We start from the raw sequence: 10,549 nt of genomic DNA, 5'->3' as shown, positions 1-10,549 counted from the left end.
TATCCTCCTTTGCAACCCGACCCATACGCTTCGCTTCCTTATTTAGTTTGGAGAAACCAGACAGCGAATCATATCAATATCATTAGCGTAAGCCAACAGCTGTACATTTTTATAGAATATTCTGCCTTCTCTATTTTCTCAAGCAATATATTGCAGAAGTCAGGAATATCCTTGTCTGATACCTCACTTGGTATCGAACGTCTCTGAGAGGTCCTTTCCGATCCTTTTGATGATGTTCAACGTCAGCTTACACAGCCGTACTAGCTTTGCAGTAATACAAAATTCAAGCATAGCAACATAGAGGCATCTGCTTTTCGTGGTGTCACAGGTGGCTTTAAAATCTTAAAACCTTTCACCGGTCTTTTCCAAGATTTTGCGCATGGTGAAAATGTGGTCGTTTGTAGATTTTCCAGGCCTAAATAAATAAAATGGGTTCAATCAGTTTGCTGACGGTGGGCTTCAGTCTTTTACACAATATGTTCGATAGGAATTATTGTGGCCATGTTGAGGAGGCTTATCCACGGGTAGTTGACCCAGACTACCAAATTAAATCAAAAAAAGAAAATAATGACATTTCTATCCAAATCTTTACTACCAACTTCAAAACAGGCTCCAATTGAACCAATAAAAGCTTACCAACTCATAATCGCAACTACGGCTGCGAAGAAGGCGCCTTCAGTGAATTTTTGGAGCGCCAATAGCTAGCTTGTTGGATAGTCTCCACATCCTACTCTTTGGCAAAAAGTACGCGAAAATTTTAAATAAAACGCAAACTGTTTAATTATTCACCAGAATTCAATTTTCGCCTTCAAAGTAATCGCCACCAGCTGTTAAACGCTTATACCAACGATTTTTCCAGTCCTCGAAACACTTTTCATAAACACTTTTTGGAATGGCCTGGGATGTGGGATGTTTCTTTCAGTGAATTTTTTCTCTTTGATCGACTGAATATGAGTTCCGCGGAGCGACAGTTTCAGTTTGGGGTAGAAGAAAAAATCACACGGGGCTAAATCTGATGAATCCGGTGGTTGACCGGTGGTATTCATTGCGTTTTAGGCTTTAAATTCGGTCACAATTGTGGCTTAATGCGTTTGTGCATTATCATCTTGTAATGGATGGATGTATGGATGTTCTCAGACAAACGCTTCAATTAGAACTCCTTATTAATCGTCTGTCAATATGAGCATCACCTTGATTTCGGCTCGTTTTTCCCTTGATTTTGATGTTTTTTGACACGTTTGCATGTCAAACTCATAAACCCATGTTTCATCGGCGGTTATAATGCTGTCCATGAATGTGGTATCGGAATTTGCACGAAGCATGTGCAATAAGACCTGTTTACGGTAGTCTCTTTGAATAAAAATTCCGTTTTATCGGGACGAGACGAGCAAGAACGCTTGTCATACCCAAAATATCCACCATAATCATTCGAACGGACACGCGAAAGATGACAAGCTTTCCTGTCACCTCTCTAAGGCTTGCCTCTCGATTTTCAAATCCTTCACTTTTTTATATTTTCACCAGTTGAAGAGGTTGAAGGTCGTCCAAAACGAAGCATATCTTCAACGATCTTTCGACCGTATTTGTTGGACTTGTACCACTCCTAAATTTAGGTTTTTGATAGAAGCTATAAGTCTTTTCTAACATTCGCAACGATTCAGCTCTCCAAATTTGGTTAGGAACTCAAAATTTGAGACAAACACTCCATGAGTTCATGTTCATAAATAATTCGGCATTTATAAGCTACTTGTTAAGCGGAACTATTTAGCTGACGTATAAGATATGTTAAGTATATTTTTTGGTCTCTAAAGCTAACTCATCGATTTTTGGGCACAACTTAGTCCCATTTTGTGCTAAATAGAGCTCAAGCAAGGCTGATTTGAAAATTAGATCTCTAGCGAAAGTTTTGTAAAATTTTCTGTAATTTTTTGTTGTTAGTTCCTGGCGAGACTAAAAACTTTGCCCAGAATATGACTTTCATTTCTAATCCTTGTTATTAATTTAGCTATTCTAACAAAGCCCACCACTAAAGCCCCTTTAATTAAAGCCCAACATTATGCCACATATAAAAGTACATAATAAACAAAATTCGGCAAAGAAAATTATGCGTGGAATTAAGGTTACAAAAATAAACCTTTATCCTTTGCACTACTTTCGTACTGGCCACACTACCACAAAAAATATATATGTGTGTACCATACATATAAAAACGCGCAACTGAAAAATCAGCAGAATAATGTGTAAACGCAGCGCTCCAAAAACGAAAAATACTAGACAGAAACATATTTTGCCGAGCAAAAGTTCAACTAGAGCAACAACGCGAAAGTAGAGTGAAACAAGGAAACAAAAAGCGAGCAAACTAGCAAGCCAAGCCAACACAACAAGTTGCGCAGTTATTTCGCAGTTTCACAGCTATTTAGCATACTTTTGGGCGCATTTGTTTCTCGTTGCGCGCCTCTGCGCCTAGTTTTGCGTGGGTTCACCACCACATATATGTATATGCATATATGTTCGCCACTTTTTGCACTTCATATTTTTCGACTTTTATTAAGCGGAAAACAAGAGCGCGTAACCGCAACAAAAACAACAACAATAATAGTAAGAGGACAAAGTAACTGCTGTCTGTAGTAAATGGCAAGCTTTTGCTGTAAATATTTTTATATGTATGAGTGTGTGCTTGGAAAGTAGCTTGTGCGCGCGGTTTAGCCTAAAGTTATGCTACATTTTTTGGTATACGCAAATTTATAAGCGTGCGCCTATATTTTCCTAGCATTTCGCTAGTAAAATAAAGTCACTACTTACACAACTTTTCTGTTGAGTAAGCGCTTTATAAATTTTTTCTCGCCTTTGTTTTGCGGTTCAACCTGCCTGCCTGCAAGTATGTAAAGGCGCAGGAATTTCAGCACTTTATATTATGATGTGCCCCCGAGGCTTACTCAAAACAGCTGCTGTGGGCTAAGACAACAGGCGCGCCAGCGGAAAGTAGCGCATAAAGCCCGGAATGCTTGATGAAGTGAGACATTGTAAAAAGACGCACATACACACACACACACACATATACATTCGCTCTCTCTTAAGGGCAACAAAAACTAGCTATAACAATTATGTGGGTGTATAAAATCCCGACAAAATCGTTTCTTTGTTGTGCTGGGATCTTGCAGTTTTCTACGCTGCCGCCGTTGTCTGCTTGCCGACTTCGCACTTAAGCCGTTTGGGATATGGTGTTTTGTTGTTGTTTCATTGTTGCTGAAAAATGAAATTTAATGGAAAATCTCGTAAAGTGTAAAACAAGCTGTGAAGGCAGCTTTTATATGCATACTTTTGGGGGTAGACGAAGATGAAAGTCTGTTTGCCACGAATTCCCGTGATAATTGTTCACATATATTCAACGCACTAGGCAAATAAAAAGCTAAGCACCGAAATGTATGCAATATATTGTATGTACGTGTGAGACTCACATGCGCCAATGCTTATGCTACGCTATCTATACATACATATTTGTGTATTTACAGTAGTAAAACGTCTGCTTAGCCCAGCTTAGTTAACTTGAAAACATGAGTATTTCAGTACAGACGCAAACAGCTTTTCTTCATTTTATTTTATTTCTAAAACTGTACAACTGCTTTTGTTATTGCAATCTGTGCCTTCTCACGTTGTTTTGTTGCTTCAAAATAAATTGAAAGTAAGCAGCCTTCAGGTATGTGTCGCTTAGTTATCCACTGACTGCTTGGTTTTCTCAACTGTCGCTATTTATTTGCGAGCTTTGGTATTTATAAGCTTGTTGAAAGTTGTTGCTTAAACTGTCAGCAGACATGTCAAATCACTCTGTGATTTACGGCGAGATTTTCTTTAATTGTTATGAAAATGCCACGAATTTAAGTAAAGTAAATGAGGTTTTGCATTAAACTAACCTATTCTTATATTTAAAAGTAACTCAAGCGTTATTGTGTTTCAATTTTGGAACATATGTATTAGTTGCGTTCAAAATACTTTTGTCTTTGTGGATTGTAATATTTCGACAGTTAGCATGCAGAATATTTAATGTTTCAAAAATTCCAAGTCGTTCCAAATCCGAAGCCAAAGGTTGTTAGTGGTCTTATTTGTTTTTATATCACCTTCTTGCTATTTTTATATACAATCTAAAGTGTTTCGAAAATTCCATTTTGTTCTAAAATAAAGATTTTGTAGATTTCTTAATGTTGTTGACGGCTTTATTTAGTTTTATATCCCTTGTTTTCTATTTCTGTGTACAATCGGAAGTGTTTCAAAAATTCCATTTTGTTCCAAAAGATTGGGTTTGCAGATATTTTAATGTTCAGAGTTATGTGCTGCGATTATTTTTTTTATTTACTTTCCAGAAGTTTCAGGCAAATTTCTATCTAGTTCTACGAATACGAGTATAAATTACATACTATACTATTCACGTTTTAGCATAAGACGTATTTTTAAATTTAAATGTGAAGCATTATAGTAGCATGTAAAGGCTAAGTGGCGTCTCTTAGGTTTTCTGCTTTGCCTGCAGGGAAACTCGCCATTTTTTATAATTTATTCCAATAACAAACGAGAAAAAACTTAAAAACTTCCTCATTTCTAACAGTTTCTGGCTTACTATGCGTATTAAAAGGTAAAAAATTATATGTTTCATAATTTCCAAGTTGTTCCTCGACTACAATTGCCGCAATTTGTAGATACAAAGTTGCTACAAGTGAGAAAAAAGTAGCAAAGTATATGTTTCACAAATTCCAAATTGTTCCTCTACTTAATTTCTCACATTTGGTAGATAAAATGTTGCTAAAAGTCAGTAATAAGTAGCAAAGCATATGTTTCGCAAATTCCAAAATGTTCCACGACTTCAATTATCGCATTTAGTAGGTAAAAAATTAATACTAGGCAGTAATTTAGTTTGAAAGCAAGATTAGTAGCATGTTTCGAATATTCCATTTTGTTGCTTTTGCAACCAATCCTTAAAAATAATGATTTTAGCTTAATGTATAGTTTTTAATGCGATTTCGACTATTATTTAGTTTCAGACAGCATTTCACTTACTTAAATTAGCTAACTTTCAAATTGCAGCACATTTTACATGATTGCTACAGCTAACTCATAGTAAACTAATTTTATACGCCATTGCCAACAGCATTTACATAGAATTAACCGAGACGAAGTTTCCTCACAAATTTAAACCTTTACACAGAACTCCATATCCACTCCACTTATCTCTGGCAAATTTGACAAGAATCTTCTAATTAATTACTATCTACCAACTTTAATGCCTACCAAGCATATAACATGTAGTAATATTGCCTCCAGTTGCTACGTTAATTGCGCAAATTTAATTGCCAGTAAACTTCTACCAGACGATTAATAATAGCGTGTGCTAAAACTATACATTGCCTACAACAAGGCGCATATCGCCGCATAAGATCAGCTCATCACCCACCGTTTGAGGATTATTAACGAAAGAACTTACGAAAATTCTAATTTCGTGCGGAAACTTTTCTTGCGCCCAAAAACATGTGTAGTTAGCGATGTGTTACACACATGCGCTTGAGTGCAACCGCTGGCATACACTGAGCTGAATTTATGCGCAAAAAAAGTAAATTTTCCAAAGCCATAATTAACATATAGGAAAAGTTTTATTTAAGCCTTTGGCACCACCAATACCATCTTACCAGCCAACAACAACAACAACCACAGCAGCAGCGCAGTCAATGGCCTAGTTAGCGCATGCGAGATGACGGCACACGTTGCTACTTAACTACTTTTAGCGCTTATGACAGCTGCAGCTGGAGTAGGGCTACACACATGCACACACGCCCTACTCCAGCTGCGTGTAGGTGAATGCGGCTCGGCAACAAAATTTACAATTAAAGTAGTAGCGAAGTTTGCAGTTTATTCCTAACTTCCCCTCCCTTGTACATGTGTGTGTGTGTATATGTTTAGTGCCATTTTTATCTAACTGCAATATTGCGAGTTCAAGCGGAACGGCAGCTTAAATGAGCTTATGCAAACAAAAGTTAGTTCGCTGAATGAGCTTTGTGCACCTGATGGCGGGCAATGATTTTAAATTGAATTTACCGTTAAGTAAACGTAAGCTTTTTTAAGCACAATATTGCCGGGACTCGAAATAAAATTTGCGAAATGCGGTTTTTAATTGCCAGCGGCAAACTGGTTGGGCTTGAATATACAGGAGTACAGGAGAAAAATATTTCAAATATGTGTTAAACTGTAAATATAAATCTTGATATTGTTTTAAAAAAAAGCAATTTTTAAAATACGCTGTTTTTGCATAGAATGTATGCATAGAAACGATTTGGAATATTCGAAACGCATGATCATTTGCTAGATATGAAATTATCGGCACAGAAATATTTGAAACACTTGATTATTTGCTAGACATAAAATATTTGCTTAGATTGTCGGCACAGAAACGATTTGGAATATTCAAAACGCGTTGTTATACACTGGTGATAAGCTTAAATTAATGCTTCTTCACTTAGCGTTAAAGAAAGAGACATAGAAACGAAATGGAATATTCGAAACACTGTAAGCTGTTGCTGGTTTTATAAAATTTATACGTATACTTGGCCAAAAAATAAAGTTTAGTACAAAAATTGCAACAAAACCAGGATCCAGAGTAGATGAAATGGCTGCTTTGCGTTAATATTTATTAAGAAGGCTCCTACAAATGATAAGTTAAAATTTATGTAGAATTAAAGTCCTAGAGCACGTAAAAAAATTTAATATATTATGTATAAACATCGTAGTACGGCTATAACCGCGTGAGAAGATAAATAGCAGTAGCAATAGCAATAAACCAGAAATGATGAAATCAAATGAATTTGTGCTATGATTGGCTACTACGAAAGCAGAAATTAATGTATTTCTTGCAATGTTTTCCTTTACAACTTGATTACTTATTTCTAAAATGTCTAATTAAGTACGAGGACCGATGTGGAATTTTTGAAGCAAAAAATATTTAAGGCATGGAAATTCTTTAAAAATTAATAAAAAGTGCAATTACCAGAATGGATATTTCCTAAAAACTTGATTGCTAGTGCCCAAGAAGTCTAATTATTTGCTTGGAATGATGTGTTTCGAAACAAAAATTTTATTGCTGCTCAAAATAGACATTTATATTTTCAAATTTTTAATTTAAATTTGATTCCTGCTTCGTAGTAGCTGAAATCAGTACAAGGAACGATTTGGAATTTTCGAAACAACTATTTTCATTGCTTCACATAGCTTTTGTAAGTTGATAAAACAAAGTTAGTAAGACACTTAGTGAAATACTATGTTTAGGGAATACTAAAAATTCAAATAACGCACTTTTTAGCCCAAAATTTAATTCGTGTGCTTTTATTACCACATTTCTCATCGTCAAAAAATATATTCTTATACCACAGTTGACATAATAAATACTTATTACACAATTTCTCATACTATTCTGTTAATTTCCTTTTCCATTTCGTTTCCGCCAGCTGATTTCCCTTAACCTAACTCACAAGACATTACGGAAAGCCATTTGTAATGGATCTAGCAACTACGCCCGGCATCTTGATGCCACAAACTTTATTGCCATCACACACTTCTTAGCCTATACTTAGGCATGTAAGCTTCCTCTGCTTGATAGTCATAAAAAATAGTAATCTTTACTTGTTACTATTACTCGGCCTGTAAATATGTTAGACAGTACGAAATGAAATATGCTGATTTATTTTCAAGCATATTTCTTCAGCGTAAACATTTGTTAATATTGTAGTTGTTGTAAATGTAATAGTTGCCACTATAATAGGACTCATACAACTAAGCTATGTATAGGCTTGAGAAAAACCAGAAAAAACACGCCACTGAATGTCAAGAAGTCAAATGGCAAGAGAAACTGCTGGCAAGCGAAAGACAGGGTGAGGTAATTGGAGTGCATATGTGGGTATGGGCATAATGAAGGATAGCTTTTCCTTTTTCCCTTTACTCATCCTGTGCGCCTTTGATCTTCCACTTTCTTTCCGCTATGCGAAATTTGTTGCTACTTTTCGCTTGCTTTTTTCTATGCTTTCCTAGATTTAGTACACTTGAGCCGTCTCATAATGAAATGTAATAAAATAAAATTAACACAAAATTGCTAACAGACAACGCTGGCTGTGAGTCGCTCTAACAACAGTTATTTTTCTTTCAAAATATTGTTGTAAAAAGTATACAGTTGTGGGGGAAACGTGGCAGAAACAACAGCAAACACACTAGCCTTGCACTAATTTATGGTTATTTTAGTAGCTGTGTAGTGTTTGTTATTTAAATTTATTGAGGCTACCACTCTGACCTGCATTCGCTCGAGCGTATTCGGCTCGGCAGTGCTGCTCTCACTTACATCGACTTACAAATATATATATATTTGTATATGTATGTGTATGGTATATTTTATTATGTCTAATGCCGCAAAATAGGCCAGGCAGTTGCAAGTCTATGCTACAGCCACTTCCCTTGGCAGGCACACTGCTCCGCCGAGAGACAAAGTGTGATAAATTATGCTAAATTTATATGAGCACCGCTCGGATGAGCTTGTGCCAGAATTTTGTGTTACAAATTTGATGACAATCAAATAATGCTGCTGTTGATTATTATGCGTTGTTTATGTTAACTAACCATTATTTTGGTCAGTGATGAAAATTTGTTATTTTTCAAAGCATTAGCTGACTTAATGTGAAAGGTTCAGGCTAAAAAATGGCTTTAGATTTGTCAAAAAAATAGCTGTACATGCCCATCTGGGTCACTCAAGTTCTTGATGCAATTATTTGTGCACTCAAGAAAGAAAAACAAAAAATAATAGCATACATTTAGGCACTCAGCGCTATTTATTATCAGAAACATGTTCGTAGTCCTCCAAATTGCTGTGATTATACTCAGATAATCATATTTCGTTTGATTAAAAAATTATTATACATTTTTAGGCGCTTTGAGCTAATTTTTACAAATAAAAAATATCGTAAATTAACTAAATTAGTATAATTATGGCATTCAGTGAGATGTTTTCCTAAAAACTGTTAAAGTATTTTTCCTAAATTTTGTAATTTTTTTATGGAAGTTATACCTTTAGGCGCATTTTTTTAAATTTTTTATGTGCAAGGCATACTTTTAGGTGCCAAATTTTATTTTCAATAAATTTTGTTGGATTTCGGTGGTTATTGATTTGTATAAGCCAATCTCTTATATTGGTTCTCCGAATATATACAAAACCGGTTTTGTGTAACTTCAACTGATTTTGTGGCCTATCTTCGGGCAGGGCCATAAAATGATTTGCCCTCTACAGATGCATTATGTCATTCAATGAGATGCTGTCCTAAAAAATAGAAAAATGTTAAACTGATATTTTCTTATTTTAAAATATTTGTCGTGAAAGGCATACCTTTAGGCGCATTTTTAATTTCTTATGTGCAAAGAAAACATAGCTTTAGGCGCAAATTTTTACTTACTACCAATTTATTTCAACTTCGGTAGTTTCGAAGTCTGTACGGTTAGTAATTTGCTCTTTTATTGATTTTACGAATACGTTTAATTAATTTTGTGTAAGTTTAACAAGTTTGAGGCCTACCTTCGGGCAGCTATTAAAAGATCCGCCCTGTACCGAATAATTGTACCATTCAATGAGATGCTGGCCTAAAAAATATCTGAAAATGTCTGCCTTAAAAAAGCATTAAAATATTATTCTATAACTTTGTAATTATTCTTGTGCAAAGCATAGTTTTAGGCGCATTTTTTAATTTTTTATATGCAAAGCATACCTTTAGGCGAAAATGTTTATTTACGATGAATGTCGCTTGTATCCGGTTGTTTCGAAGACTGTCTGGTTATTTATATGTATAAGTCAACCTCTCTTATTGGTTCACCGATTGAATTTAACTGATTTTGTGGCCTATCTTCAGGCAGCCATAAAATGACTTGCACTCTACAGAATGTTATCCTACTAATATTGCTTAGTATGCCTACATACTTACTTAAGGCGCTTCTGTTATTATAACTTATCTGCTTAATTTACTTTAAAGCTTACATCCTTGCCTATTTCAAAGCGCCCATTTAAAGACATATTATCACCATGGTCCTTTATTGCTGAAATGTTCATATATACATATATATTTATAAATTATGTGCTAATGTCCTTATAATGAGTCCTGTGATGCCAATTTTGAAAGCTGCTTTGGAAAGCTAATATTATATATAATATTATGAAGTGTCAAATAAACTTTATATCCCAAAGAGGCTATTACTGCGGCAATGCTAGGAGACTTTATGATGATACTTGTTGAAAATATGAACTAATTAAATATTATTGCATACTTTTACGCAAAAGTGGTAGACACTTACATTTTGATTTGAAAAATACGAGTCATAAACTGCTACTAGAAGTTTTTGTTGAAATAAAATCATGGAAAATATGTTTAAATTCATTAGGGAGTAATAAGAGATTGGAATATACTCGAAGCTAGGTGAATTTAGCGAAAGAACTGCTTAAGTTTTCAACGCTTGTAATAGCACAAAATGTCTACCTCCAAATAAT

The 10,549-nt window shown here is 35.0% G+C and overlaps 1 protein-coding gene across 9 annotated transcripts in view; it reads left to right on the top strand.

Annotated features, from left to right (window-relative positions):
• LOC105229710 (tyrosine-protein phosphatase Lar) overlaps positions 1–10,549 on the top strand; it is a 907,083-nt gene that overhangs the window by 422,975 nt on the left and 473,559 nt on the right. The gene's annotated exons all lie outside the window — the stretch shown is intronic.

The sequence above is a fragment of the Bactrocera dorsalis genome, chromosome 1, assembly GCF_023373825.1.
Source record: "Bactrocera dorsalis isolate Fly_Bdor chromosome 1, ASM2337382v1, whole genome shotgun sequence".
Taxonomy (NCBI): domain Eukaryota; kingdom Metazoa; phylum Arthropoda; class Insecta; order Diptera; family Tephritidae; genus Bactrocera; species Bactrocera dorsalis.
The sequence above is the reverse complement of the archived record's forward strand: the minus strand, read 5'-3'. Positions and strand labels throughout refer to the sequence as shown.